The sequence below is a fragment of the Dendropsophus ebraccatus genome, chromosome 13 (genome assembly GCF_027789765.1).
Source record: "Dendropsophus ebraccatus isolate aDenEbr1 chromosome 13, aDenEbr1.pat, whole genome shotgun sequence".
Taxonomy (NCBI): domain Eukaryota; kingdom Metazoa; phylum Chordata; class Amphibia; order Anura; family Hylidae; genus Dendropsophus; species Dendropsophus ebraccatus.
The window spans coordinates 36,225,744-36,241,968 of NC_091466.1; positions in this window are offsets into that span (position 1 = coordinate 36,225,744).

Sequence of the window (16,225 nt, forward strand, 5' to 3'; positions counted from 1 at the left end):
CTTGTTGTTTTTTTTCTGGTGGGAAAGTGCGGGGACCGGGCTGGTGTCACTAGTAGGGCACTGCACAGATGGGAGGAGCTGGATTGGATGATATATGGGGCACTATTGGGAAGTATTGGATACTATATGAGGCACTATGGGGGTATTGGCTACTATATAGGGAACTATGGGGATATTGGATACTATATTGGGTACTATTGGGGGCATTGGATACTATATGAGACACTATAGGGGGTATTAGATACTATATGGAGCGCTATTGAGGGATTGGCTACTATATGGGGCACTATTGGGGGTATTAGATACTATATCGGGCGCTATTGGGGGTATTAGAAACTATATGGAGTACCATTGGGGGGGTATTGGATACCATATGGGGCACTATTGGGGGGTATTTGATACTATATGTGTGCTATTGGGGGGTATTAGATACTATATGGGGCACCATTGGGGGGTATTGGATACTATATGGGGCACTATTGGGCGGTATTGAATACTATATGGGGGCACTAAGGGGGTATTGGATACCATATAGAACACTATTGGGGGGATTGGATACCATATGGGGCACTATTGGGGGATTGGATACTATATCGGGCACTATGGGGGGTTTGGATACCATATAGGACACTATTGGGGGGATTGGATACCATATGGGGCACTCTTGGGGCATTGGATACTATATGGGGCTTTATTGGGGGATTGGATACTATATGGGGTATTGTGGGGGCATTAGCTACCATATGGGGCACTATGGTGGGGGGAGTAACTAATCTCATCTATAGAGGTGGGTAGGTGGTATTATAAAATTGAGGAGCCTAAGATGTGTGTCCGACAGATTCTGTGGAGATGGCTTGTGACCAGAAGAAGTCATCATGACAGCCTGGGCCAAGTAGGGAAGACAACAGAAGAGGAAGATGTCAATCAGAGAAGAGGTCACTTGTCAGTCACTGCATGTATAGTATCTGTGCTATAATATGCTGACTGTATGGGGGTATAAATGGTCTGTATATAGTGTATTGTATACAGTATGGGGGTGTTAGTCATTATGTGGTGGTGATATGTGGTCATGGTATAGCGGTATCATTTGCCCCCCCCCCCTCCCCCCCGTATAGTGTACGGTGGGGCAAATGTACCCTAGTGATTGGCCGTGACTCATGGCCCAGCACTGTGTGCTTGCCCCCCAGGCTAAAACTTGCCAGCCAGCCCCTGCATATCTGCCTAGGTCCCCAATTCTCATATAATATAACAACTAATCAGATTTGTTATCCAGGAGGCAGGAAAAACCGGGGAGGAATCACTGGGAAGGTGTAAGTGACAAATATATTGTATTTTTGTAAAACTGCAATGCTGTACAAACTGCGCTGAAGGGTCGGAACAGGTCACGCGGTAGCAGCGTCTAGTTAGACACTAGGTGGCGCTGGAGGGTCGGATGACATCATCTTCTAATTACATAGAGTAGAACAAACGAATGTCCTTGCCAGGTGTGGTGGCGTGCATCTGTAATCCCAGCTACTTGGGAGGCTGAGGCTGGCGGATCGCTTGAGTCCAGGAGTTCTGGTCTGCTCTGCGCTATGTCGATCGGGTGTCCGCACTAAGTTCGGAATCAATATGGTGACTCCGGGGGAGCTCGGAACCACCAGGTTGCTCTAAGGAGGGGTGAACCGGCCCAGGTCGGAAACGGAGCAGGTCAAAACCCCCGTGCCGATCAGTAGTGGGATCGTGCCTGTGAATAGCCAGTGTAGAGCAGCCTGGACAACACATCGAGACACAGTCTTTTTACACCCACCATATACAACAAAACCTTTGGTCATCCTGCACAATTAGAATTATTACTAAGCAGAAGAACACATTGCAATATAAGCATTTGAAACGCTGCAAAATTCGCCCAACTCTAATTTTCCCTTTATACATAGTGTCATTTCATTTCTATTATTTCCTGATATACTGCTTTTTTATTCACATTTATTTCTTATATCTAAAATGGAGTAATATGTTGTGTGTTACTGACCCCTACTGGTAAAAACAAGAAACTGCTTCCCTCTACAGTGTAGTACAGCTTATTACCAGCAGAGGTCACTCTAATACTAAGATAACCTTATTACACGTAACAACACTACATGGCTACAATTGCCTAGAAATTCACATTCAAACAAATACATTCATTTACAGAAAAAAATAACATCAAACCAAGAAGGAGTAGTGGGACTGGAATGAGACTTTCTATGGGTGAATGTCATGATGATATATGTAAGTGATTGCAAAATGAGAGCAAAGGGATATGTTTATTGATACATTAAAATGAAGGAAGATTCTAGTAGCCTGCTGGGCGCCTCTAGCCCGGGCCGGTTCCCCCAATAAACTAGAGGGCCGCGGCCAGGCTTAGATGCGAGTGGGCCACCCGCCGCAGCGCTGTGAAGCGGAGGCCGCCCGCTGCCAGACACTTTGGGATTGGGCAGGGCTGCGGCTGCAGCTTCTCTCACTGCAGCGGCGGTCTCCTGTGATCTTCCGGCGCAGGCAGCATGGTACAGAGACGCTGCCTGCGCCGGATGTGTCAGACAACCTCTATCATGAGTTATAGAGGCTGCAGGGGCATGCGACGCAAGCAGTGTCTCTGTACTATGCTGCCTGCGCCGGAAGATCACAGGAGACGGCGCGCTGCCGGGAGAGGAGCTGCTGGGAAGGGGTGACAGGTGAGTTTTTGTTTTCTTGTTGTTTTTTTTTCTGGTGGGAAAGTGCGGGGACCGGGCTGGTGTCACTAGTAGGGCACTGCACAGAGGGGAGGAGCTGGATTGGATGATATATGGGGCACTATTGGGAAGTATTGGATACTATATGAGGCACTATGGGGGTATTGGCTACTATATAGGGAACTATGGGGGTATTGGATACTATATTGGGTACTATTGGGGGCATTGGATACTATATGAGACACTATAGGGGGTATTAGATACTATATGGAGCGCTATTGAGGGATTGGCTACTATATGGGGCACTATTGGGGGTATTAGATACTATATCGGGCGCTATTGGGGGTATTAGAAACTATATGGAGTACCATTGGGGGGGTATTGGCTACTATATGGGGCGCTATTGGGGGGTATTTGATACTATATGTGTGCTATTGGGGGTATTAGATACTATATGGGGCACCATTGGGGGGTATTGGATACTATATGGGGCACTATTGGGCGGTATTGAATACTATATGGGGGCACTAAGGGGGTATTGGATACCATATAGAACACTATTGGGGGGATTGGATACTATATGGGGCACTATTGGGGGTATTGGATACTATATGGGGGCACCATTGGGGGAGTATTGGATACCATATAGGACACTATTGGGGGGATTGGATACCATATGGGGCACTCTTGGGGCATTGGATACTATATGGGGCTTTATTGGGGGATTGGATACTATATGGGGTATTGTGGGGGCATTAGCTACCATATGGGGCACTATGGTGGGGGGAGTAACTAATCTCATCTATAGAGGTGGGTAGGTGGTATTATAAAATTGAGGAGCCTAAGATGTGTGTCCGACAGATTCTGTGGAGATGGCTTGTGACCAGAAGAAGTCATCATGACAGCCTGGGCCAAGTAGGGAAGACAACAGAAGAGGAAGATGTCAATCAGAGAAGAGGTCACTTGTCAGTCACTGCATGTATAGTATCTGTGCTATAATATGCTGACTGTATGGGGGTATAAATGGTCTGTATATAGTGTATTGTATACAGTATGGGGGTGTTAGTCATTATGTGGTGGTGATATGTGGTCATGGTATAGCGGTATCATTTGCCCCCCCCCCCTCCCCCCCGTATAGTGTACGGTGGGGCAAATGTACCCTAGTGATTGGCCGTGACTCATGGCCCAGCACTGTGTGCTTGCCCCCCAGGCTAAAACTTGCCAGCCAGCCCCTGCATATCTGCCTAGGTCCCCAATTCTCATATAATATAACAACTAATCAGATTTGTTATCCAGGAGGCAGGAAAAACCGGGGAGGAATCACTGGGAAGGTGTAAGTGACAAATATATTGTATTTTTGTAAAACTGCAATGCTGTACAAACTGCGCTGAAGGGTCGGAACAGGTCACGCGGTAGCAGCGTCTAGTTAGACACTAGGTGGCGCTGGAGGGTCGGATGACATCATCTTCTAATTACATAGAGTAGAACAAACGAATGTCCTTGCCGAGTGTGGTGGCGTGCATCTGTAATCCCAGCTACTTGGGAGGCTGAGGCTGGCGAATCGCTTGAGTCCAGGAGTTCTGGTCTGCTCTGTGCTATGTAGGTCGGGTGTCCGCACTAAGTTCGGTATCAATATGGTGACTCCGGGGGAGCTCGGAACCACCAGGTTGCTCTAAGGAGGGGTGAACCGGCCCAGGTCGGAAACGGAGCAGGTCAAAACCCCTGTGCCGATCAGTAGTGGGATCGTGCCTGTGAATAGCCAGTGTAGAGCAGCCTGGACAACACATCGAGACACAGTCTTTTTACACCCACCATATACAACAAAACCTTTGGTCATCCTGCACAATTAGAATTATTACTAAGCAGAAGAACACATTGCAATATAAGCATTTGAAACGCTGCAAAATTCGCCCAACTCTAATTTTCCCTTTATACATAGTGTCATTTCATTTCTATTATTTCCTAATATACTGCTTTTTTATTCACATTTAGTTCTTATATCTAAAATGGAGTAATATGTTGTGTGTTACTGACCCCTACTGGTAAAAACAAGAAACTGCTTCCCTCTACAGTGTAGTACACCTCATTACCAGCAGAGGTCACTCTAATACTAAGATAACCTTATTACACGTAACAACACTACATGGCTACAATTGCCTAGAAATTCACATTCAAACAAATACATTCATTTACAGAAAAAAATAACATCAAACCAAGAAGGAGTAGTGGGACTGGAATGAGACTTTCTATGGGTGAATGTCATGATGATATATGTAAGTGATTGCAAAATGAGAGCAAAGGGATATGTTTATTGATACATTAAAATGAAGGAAGATTCTAGTAGCCTGCTGGGCGCCTCTAGCCCGGGCCGGTTCCCCCAATAAACTAGAGGGCCGCGGCCAGGCTTAGATGCGAGTGGGCCACCCGCCGCAGCGCTGTGAAGCGGAGGCCGCCCGCTGCCAGACACTTTGGGATTGGGCAGGGCTGCGGCTGCAGCTTCTCTCACTGCAGCGGCGGTCTCCTGTGATCTTCCGGCGCAGGCAGCATGGTACAGAGACGCTGCCTGCGCCGGATGTGTCAGGCAACCTCTATCATGAGTTATAGAGGCTGCAGGGGCATGCGACGCAAGCAGTGTCTCTGTACTATGCTGCCTGCGCCGGAAGATCACAGGAGACGGCGCGCTGCCGGGAGAGGAGCTGCTGGGAAGGGGTGACAGGTGAGTTTTTGTTTTCTTGTTGTTTTTTTTCTGGTGGGAAAGTGCGGGGACCGGGCTGGTGTCACTAGTAGGGCACTGCACAGAGGGGAGGAGCTGGATTGGATGATATATGGGGCACTATTGGGAAGTATTGGATACTATATGAGGCACTATGGGGGTATTGGCTACTATATAGGGAACTATGGGGGTATTGGATACTATATTGGGCACTATTGGGGGCATTGGATACTATATGAGACACTATAGGGGGTATTAGATACTATATGGAGCGCTATTGAGGGATTGGCTACTATATGGGGCACTATTGGGGGTATTAGATACTATATCGGGCGCTATTGGGGGTATTAGAAACTATATGGAGTACCATTGGGGGGGTATTGGCTACTATATGGGGCGCTATTGGGGGGTATTTGATACTATATGTGTGCTATTGGGGGGTATTAGATACTATATGGGGCACCATTGGGGGGTATTGGATACTATATGGGGCACTATTGGGCGGTATTGAATACTATATGGGGGCACTAAGGGGGTATTGGATACCATATAGAACACTATTGGGGGATTGGCTACTATATGGGGCACTATTGGGGGATTGGATACTATATCGGGCACTATGGGGGGTTTGGATACCATATAGGACACTATTGGGGGGATTGGATACCATATGGGGCACTCTTGGGGCATTGGATACTATATGGGGCTTTATTGGGGGATTGGATACTATATGGGGTATTGTGGGGGCATTAGCTACCATATGGGGCACTATGGTGGGGGGAGTAACTAATCTCATCTATAGAGGTGGGTAGGTGGTATTATAAAATTGAGGAGCCTAAGATGTGTGTCCGACAGATTCTGTGGAGATGGCTTGTGACCAGAAGAAGTCATCATGACAGCCTGGGCCAAGTAGGGAAGACAACAGAAGAGGAAGATGTCAATCAGAGAAGAGGTCACTTGTCAGTCACTGCATGTATAGTATCTGTGCTATAATATGCTGACTGTATGGGGGTATAAATGGTCTGTATATAGTGTATTGTATACAGTATGGGGGTGTTAGTCATTATGTGGTGGTGATATGTGGTCATGGTATAGCGGTATCATTTGCCCCCCCCCCCCTCCCCCCCGTATAGTGTACGGTGGGGCAAATGTACCCTAGTGATTGGCCGTGACTCATGGCCCAGCACTGTGTGCTTGCCCCCCAGGCTAAAACTTGCCAGCCAGCCCCTGCATATCTGCCTAGGTCCCCAATTCTCATATAATATAACAACTAATCAGATTTGTTATCCAGGAGGCAGGAAAAACCGGGGAGGAATCACTGGGAAGGTGTAAGTGACAAATATATTGTATTTTTGTAAAACTGCAATGCTGTACAAACTGCGCTGAAGGGTCGGAACAGGTCACGCGGTAGCAGCGTCTAGTTAGACACTAGGTGGCGCTGGAGGGTCGGATGACATCATCTTCTAATTACATAGAGTAGAACAAACGAATGTCCTTGCCGGGTGTGGTGGCGTGCATCTGTAATCCCAGCTTCTTGGGAGGCTGAGACTGGCGGATCGCTTGAGTCCAGGAGTTCTGGTCTGCTCTGCGCTATGTCGATCGGGTGTCCGCACTAAGTTCGGTATCAATATGATGACTCCGGGGGAGCTCGGAACCACCAGGTTGCTCTAAGGAGGGGTGAACCGGCCCAGGTCGGAAACGGAGCAGGTCAAAACCCCCGTGCCGATCAGTAGTGGGATCGCGCCTGTGAATAGCCAGTGTAGAGCAGCCTGGACAACACATCGAGACACAGTCTTTTTACACCCACCATATACAACAAAACCTTTGGTCATCCTGCACAATTAGAATTATTACTAAGCAGAAGAACACATTGCAATATAAGCATTTGAAACGCTGCAAAATTCGCCCAACTCTAATTTTCCCTTTATACATAGTGTCATTTCATTTCTATTATTTCCTAATATACTGCTTTTTTATTCACATTTAGTTCTTATATCTGAAATGGAGTAATATGTTGTGTGTTACTGACCCCTACTGGTAAAAACAAGAAACTGCTTCCCTCTACAGTGTAGTACACCTCATTACCAGCAGAGGTCACTCTAATACTAAGATAACCTTATTACACGTAACAACACTACATGGCTACAATTGCCTAGAAATTCACATTCAAACAAATACATTCATTTACAGAAAAAAATAACATCAAACCAAGAAGGAGTAGTGGGACTGGAATGAGACTTTCTATGGGTGAATGTCATGATGATATATGTAAGTGATTGCAAAATGAGAGCAAAGGGATATGTTTATTGATACATTAAAATGAAGGAAGATTCTAGTAGCCTGCTGGGCGCCTCTAGCCCGGGCCGGTTCCCCCAATAAACTAGAGGGCCGCGGCCAGGCTTAGATGCGAGTGGGCCACCCGCCGCAGCGCTGTGAAGCGGAGGCCGCCCGCTGCCAGACACTTTGGGATTGGGCAGGGCTGCGGCTGCAGCTTCTCTCACTGCAGCGGCGGTCTCCTGTGATCTTCCGGCGCAGGCAGCATGGTACAGAGACGCTGCCTGCGCCGGATGTGTCAGGCAACCTCTATCATGAGTTATAGAGGCTGCAGGGGCATGCGACGCAAGCAGTGTCTCTGTACTATGCTGCCTGCGCCGGAAGATCACAGGAGACGGCGCGCTGCCGGGAGAGGAGCTGCTGGGAAGGGGTGACAGGTGAGTTTTTGTTTTCTTGTTGTTTTTTTTCTGGTGGGAAAGTGCGGGGACCGGGCTGGTGTCACTAGTAGGGCACTGCACAGAGGGGAGGAGCTGGATTGGATGATATATGGGGCACTATTGGGAAGTATTGGATACTATATGAGGCACTATGGGGGTATTGGCTACTATATAGGGAACTATGGGGGTATTGGATACTATATTGGGCACTATTGGGGGCATTGGATACTATATGAGACACTATAGGGGGTATTAGATACTATATGGAGCGCTATTGAGGGATTGGCTACTATATGGGGCACTATTGGGGGTATTAGATACTATATCGGGCGCTATTGGGGGTGTTAGAAACTATATGGGGTGCTATTGGGGGTATTAGATACTATATGGGGCGCTATTGGGGGTATTGGATACTATATGGGGCACCATTGGGGGGGTATTGGCTACTATATGGGGCGCTATTGGGGGGTATTTGATACTATATGTGTGCTATTGGGGGGTATTAGATACTATATGGGGCACCATTGGGGGGTATTGGATACTATATGGGGCACTATTGGGCGGTATTGAATACTATATGGGGGCACTAAGGGGGTATTGGATACCATATAGAACACTATTGGGGGGATTGGATACCATATGGGGCACTATTGGGGGATTGGATACTATATCGGGCACTATGGGGGGTTTGGATACCATATAGGACACTATTGGGGGGATTGGATACCATATGGGGCACTCTTGGGGCATTGGATACTATATGGGGCTTTATTGGGGGATTGGATACTATATGGGGTATTGTGGGGGCATTAGCTACCATATGGGGCACTATGGTGGGGGGAGTAACTAATCTCTTCTATAGAGGTGGGTAGGTGGTATTATAAAATTGAGGAGCCTAAGATGTGTGTCCGACAGATTCTGTGGAGATGGCTTGTGACCAGAAGAAGTCATCATGACAGCCTGGGCCAAGTAGGGAAGACAACAGAAGAGGAAGATGTCAATCAGAGAAGAGGTCACTTGTCAGTCACTGCATGTATAGTATCTGTGCTATAATATGCTGACTGTATGGGGGTATAAATGGTCTGTATATAGTGTATTGTATACAGTATGGGGGTGTTAGTCATTATGTGGTGGTGATATGTGGTCATGGTATAGCGGTATCATTTGCCCCCCCCCATCCCCCCCGTATAGTGTACGGTGGGGCAAATGTACCCTAGTGATTGGCCGTGACTCATGGCCCAGCACTGTGTGCTTGCCCCCCAGGCTAAAACTTGCCAGCCAGCCCCTGCATATCTGCCTAGGTCCCCAATTCTCATATAATATAACAACTAATCAGATTTGTTATCCAGGAGGCAGGAAAAACCGGGGAGGAATCACTGGGAAGGTGTAAGTGACAAATATATTGTATTTTTGTAAAACTGCAATGCTGTACAAACTGCGCTGAAGGGTCGGAACAGGTCACGCGGTAGCAGCGTCTAGTTAGACACTAGGTGGCGCTGGAGGGTCGGATGACATCATCTTCTAATTACATAGAGTAGAACAAACAAATGTCCTTGCTGGGTGTGGTGGCGTGCATCTGTAATCCCAGCTACTTGGGAGGCTGAGGCTGGCGGATCGCTTGAGTCCAGGAGTTCTGGTCTGCTCTGCGCTATGTCGATCGGGTGTCCGCACTAAGTTCGGTATCAATATGGTGACTCCGGGGGAGCTCGGAACCACCAGGTTGCTCTAAGGAGGGGTGAACCGGCCCAGGTCGGAAACGGAGCAGGTCAAAACCCCCGTGCCGATCAGTAGTGGGATCGCGCCTGTGAATAGCCAGTGTAGAGCAGCCTGGACAACACATTGAGACACAGTCTTTTTACACCCACCATATACAACAAAACCTTTGGTCATCCTGCACAATTAGAATTATTACTAAGCAGAAGAACACATTGCAATATAAGCATTTGAAACGCTGCAAAATTCGCCCAACTCTAATTTTCCCTTTATACATAGTGTCATTTCATTTCTATTATTTCCTAATATACTGCTTTTTTATTCACATTTAGTTCTTATATCTAAAATGGAGTAATATGTTGTGTGTTACTGACCCCTACTGGTAAAAACAAGAAACTGCTTCCCTCTACAGTGTAGTACACCTCATTACCAGCAGAGGTCACTCTAATACTAAGATAACCTTATTACACGTAACAACACTACATGGCTACAATTGCCTAGAAATTCACATTCAAACAAATACATTCATTTACAGAAAAAAATAACATCAAACCAAGAAGGAGTAGTGGGACTGGAATGAGACTTTCTATGGGTGAATGTCATGATGATATATGTAAGTGATTGCAAAATGAGAGCAAAGGGATATGTTTATTGATACATTAAAATGAAGGAAGATTCTAGTAGCCTGCTGGGCGCCTCTAGCCCGGGCCGGTTCCCCCAATAAACTAGAGGGCCGTGGCCAGGCTTAGATGCGAGTGGGCCACCCGCCGCAGCGCTGTGAAGCGGAGGCCGCCCGCTGCCAGACACTTTGGGATTGGGCAGGGCTACGGCTGCAGCTTCTCTCACTGCAGCGGCGGTCTCCTGTGATCTTCCGGCGCAGGCAGCATGGTACAGAGACGCTGCCTGCGCCGGATGTGTCAGGCAACCTCTATCATGAGTTATAGAGGCTGCAGGGGCATGCGACGCAAGCAGTGTCTCTGTACTATGCTGCCTGCGCCGGAAGATCACAGGAGACGGCGCGCTGCCGGGAGAGGAGCTGCTGGGAAGGGGTGACAGGTGAGTTTTTGTTTTCTTGTTGTTTTTTTTCTGGTGGGAAAGTGCGGGGACCGGGCTGGTGTCACTAGTAGGGCACTGCACAGAGGGGAGGAGCTGGATTGGATGATATATGGGGCACTATTGGGAAGTATTGGATACTATATGAGGCACTATGGGGGTATTGGCTACTATATAGGGAACTATGGGGGTATTGGATACTATATTGGGCACTATTGGGGGCATTGGATACTATATGAGACACTATTGGGGGTATTAGATACTATATGGAGCGCTATTGAGGGATTGGCTACTATATGGGGCACTATTGGGGGTATTAGATACTATATCGGGCGCTATTGGGGGTGTTAGAAACTATATGGGGTGCTATTGGGGGTATTAGATACTATATGGGGCGCTATCGGGGGTATTGGATACTATATGGGGCACCATTGGGGGGGTATTGGCTACTATATGGGGCGCTATTGGGGGGTATTTGATACTATATGTGTGCTATTGGGGGGTATTAGATACTATATGGGGCACCATTGGGGGGTATTGGATACTATATGGGGCACTATTGGGCGGTATTGAATACTATATGGGGGCACTAAGGGGGTATTGGATACCATATAGAACACTATTGGGGGGATTGGATACCATATGGGGCACTATTGGGGGATTGGATACTATATCGGGCACTATGGGGGGTTTGGATACCATATAGGACACTATTGGGGGGATTGGATACCATATGGGGCACTCTTGGGGCATTGGATACTATATGGGGCTTTATTGGGGGATTGGATACTATATGGGGTATTGTGGGGGCATTAGCTACCATATGGGGCACTATGGTGGGGGGAGTAACTAATCTCATCTATAGAGGTGGGTAGGTGGTATTATAAAATTGAGGAGCCTAAGATGTGTGTCCGACAGATTCTGTGGAGATGGCTTGTGACCAGAAGAAGTCATCATGACAGCCTGGGCCAAGTAGGGAAGACAACAGAAGAGTAAGATGTCAATCAGAGAAGAGGTCACTTGTCAGTCACTGCATGTATAGTATCTGTGCTATAATATGCTGACTGTATGGGGGTATAAATGGTCTGTATATAGTGTATTGCATACAGTATGGGGGTGTTAGTCATTATGTGGTGGTGATATGTGGTCATGGTATAGCGGTATCATTTGCCCCCCCCCCCTCCCCCCCGTATAGTGTACGGTGGGGCAAATGTACCCTAGTGATTGGCCGTGACTCATGGCCCAGCACTGTGTGCTTGCCCCCCAGGCTAAAACTTGCCAGCCAGGCCCTGCATATCTGCCTAGGTCCCCAATTCTCATATAATATAACAACTAATCAGATTTGTTATCCAGGAGGCAGGAAAAACCGGGGAGGAATCACTGGGAAGGTGTAAGTGACAAATATATTGTATTTTTGTAAAACTGCAATGCTGTGCAAACTGCGCTGAAGGGTCGGAACAGATCACGCGGTAGCAGCGTCTAGTTAGACACTAGGTGGCGCTGGAGGGTCAGATGACATCATCTTCTAATTACATAGAGTAGAACAAACGAATGTCCTTGCCGGGTGTGGTGGCGTGCATCTGTAATCCCAGCTACTTGGGAGGCTGAGGCTAGCGGATCGCTTGAGTCCAGGAGTTCTGGTCTGCTCTGCGCTATGTCGATCGGGTGTCCGCACTAAGTTCGGTATCAATATGGTGACTCCGGGGGAGCTCGGAACCACCAGGTTGCTCTGAGGAGGGGTGAACCGGCCCAGGTTGGAAACGGAGCAGGTCAAAACCCCCGTGCCGATCAGTAGTGGGATCGCGCCTGTGAATAGCCGGTGTAGAGCAGCCTGGACAACACATCGAGACACAGTCTTTTTACACCCACCATATACAACAAAACCTTTGGTCATCCTGCACAATTAGAATTATTACTAAGCAGAAGAACACATTGCAATATAAGCATTTGAAACTCTGCAAAATTCGCCCAACTCTAATTTTCCCTTTATACATAGTGTCATTTCATTTCTATTATTTCCTAATATACTGCTTTTTTATTCACATTTATTTCTTATATCTAAAATGGAGTAATATGTTGTGTGTTACTGACCCCTACTGGTAAAAACAAGAAACTGCTTCCCTCTGCAGTGTAGTACACCTCATTACCAGCAGAGGTCACTCTAATACTAAGATAACCTTATTACACGTAACAACACTACATGGCTACAATTGCCTAGAAATTCACATTCAAACAAATACATTCATTTACAGAAAAAAATAACATCACACCAAGAAGGAGTAGTGGGACTGGAATGAGACTTTCTATGGGTGAATGTCATGATGATATATGTAAGTGATTGCAAAATGAGAGCAAAGGGATATGTTTATTGATACATTAAAATGAAGGAAGATTCTAGTAGCCTGCTGGGCGCCTCTAGCCCGGGCCGGTTCCCCCAATAAACTAGAGGGCCGCGGCCAGGCTTAGATGCGAGTGGGCCACCCGCCGCAGCGCTGTGAAGCGGAGGCCGCCCGCTGCCAGACACTTTGGGATTGGGCAGGGCTGCGGCTGCAGCTTCTCTCACTGCAGCGGCGGTCTCCTGTGATCTTCCGGCGCAGGCAGCATGGTACAGAGACGCTGCCTGCGCCGGATGTGTGAGGCAACCTCTATCATGAGTTATAGAGGCTGCAGGGGCATGCGACGCAAGCAGTGTCTCTGTACTATGCTGCCTGCGCCGGAAGATCACAGGAGACGGCGCGCTGCCGGGAGAGGAGCTGCTGGGAAGGGGTGACAGGTGAGTTTTTGTTTTCTTGTTGTTTTTTTTCTGGTGGTAAAGTGCGGGGACCGGGCTGGTGTCACTAGTAGGGCACTGCACAGAGGGGAGGAGCTGGATTGGATGATATATGGGGCACTATTGGGAAGTATTGGATACTATATGAGGCACTATGGGGGTATTGGCTACTATATAGGGAACTATGGGGATATTGGATACTATATTGGGCACTATTGGGGGCATTGGATACTATATGAGACACTATAGGGGGTATTAGATACTATATGGAGCGCTATTGAGGGATTGGCTACTATATGGGGCACTATTGGGGGTATTAGATACTATATCGGGCGCTATTGGGGGTATTAGAAACTATATGGGGTGCTATTGGGGGTATTAGATACTATATGGGGCGCTATTGGGGGTATTGGATACTATATGGGGCACCATTGGGGGGGTATTGGCTACTATATGGGGCGCTATTGGGGGGTATTTGATACTATATGTGTGCTATTGGGGGGTATTAGATACTATATGGGGCACCATTGGGGGGTATTGGATACTATATGGGGCACTATTGGGCGGTATTGAATACTATATGGGGGCACTAAGGGGGTATTGGATACCATATAGAACACTATTGGGGGGATTGGATACCATATGGGGCACTATTGGGGGATTGGATACTATATCGGGCACTATGGGGGGTTTGGATACCATATAGGACACTATTGGGGGGATTGGATACCATATGGGGCACTCTTGGGGCATTGGATACTATATGGGGCTTTATTGGGGGATTGGATACTATATGGGGTATTGTGGGGGCATTAGCTACCATATGGGGCAGTATGGTGGGGGGAGTAACTAATCTCATCTATAGAGGTGGGTAGGTGGTATTATAAAATTGAGGAGCCTAAGATGTGTGTCCGACAGATTCTGTGGAGATGGCTTGTGACCAGAAGAAGTCATCATGACAGCCTGGGCCAAGTAGGGAAGACAACAGAAGAGGAAGATGTCAATCAGAGAAGAGGTCACTTGTCAGTCACTGCATGTATAGTATCTGTGCTATAATATGCTGACTGTATGGGGGTATAAATGGTCTGTATATAGTGTATTGTATACAGTATGGGGGTGTTAGTCATTATGTGGTGGTGATATGTGGTCATGGTATAGCGGTATCATTTGCCCCCCCCCCCCTCCCCCCCGTATAGTGTACGGTGGGGCAAATGTACCCTAGTGATTGGCCGTGACTCATGGCCCAGCACTGTGTGCTTGCCCCCCAGGCTAAAACTTGCCAGCCAGGCCCTGCATATCTGCCTAGGTCCCCAATTCTCATATAATATAACAACTAATCAGATTTGTTATCCAGGAGGCAGGAAAAACCGGGGAGGAATCACTGGGAAGGTGTAAGTGACAAATATATTGTATTTTTGTAAAACTGCAATGCTGTACAAACTGCGCTGAAGGGTCGGAACAGGTCACGCGGTAGCAGCGTCTAGTTAGACACTAGGTGGCGCTGGAGGGTCGGATGACATCATCTTCTAATTACATAGAGTAGAACAAACGAATGTCCTTGCCGGGTGTGGTGGCGTGCATCTGTAATCCCAGCTACTTGGGAGGCTGAGGCTGGCGGATCGCTTGAGTCCAGGAGTTCTGGTCTGCTCTGCGCTATGTCGATCGGATGTCCGCACTAAGTTCGGTATCAATATGGTGACTCCGGGGGAGCTCGGAACCACCAGGTTGCACTAAGGAGGGGTGAACCGGCCCAGGTCGGAAACGGAGCAGGTCAAAACCCCCGTGCCGATCAGTAGTGGGATCGCGCCTGTGAATAGCCAGTGTAGAGCAGCCTGGACAACACATTGAGACACAGTCTTTTTACACCCACCATATACAACAAAACCTTTGGTCATCCTGCACAATTAGAATTATTACTAAGCAGAAGAACACATTGCAATATAAGCATTTGAAACGCTGCAAAATTCGCCCAACTCTAATTTTCCCTTTATACATAGTGTCATTTCATTTTTATTATTTCCTAATATACTGCTTTTTTATTCACATTTATTTCTTATATCTAAAATGGAGTAATATGTTGTGTGTTACTGACCCCTACTGGTAAAAACAAGAAACTGCTTCCCTCTACAGTGTAGTACACCTCATTACCAGCAGAGGTCACTCTAATACTAAGATAACCTTATTACACGTAACAACACTACATGGCTACAATTGCCTAGAAATTCACATTCAAACAAATACATTCATTTACAGAAAAAAATAACATCACACCAAGAAGGAGTAGTGGGACTGGAATGAGACTTTCTATGGGTGAATGTCATGATGATATATGTAAGTGATTGCAAAATGAGAGCAAAGGGATATGTTTATTGATACATTAAAATGAAGGAAGATTCTAGTAGCCTGCTGGGCGCCTCTAGCCCGGGCCGCTTCCCCCAATAAACTAGAGGGCCGCGGCCAGGCTTAGATGCGAGTGGGCCACCCGCCGCAGCGCTGTGAAGCGGAGGCCGCCCGCTGCCAGACACTTTGGGATTGGGCAGGGCTGCGGCTGCAGCTTCTCTCACTGCAGCGGCGG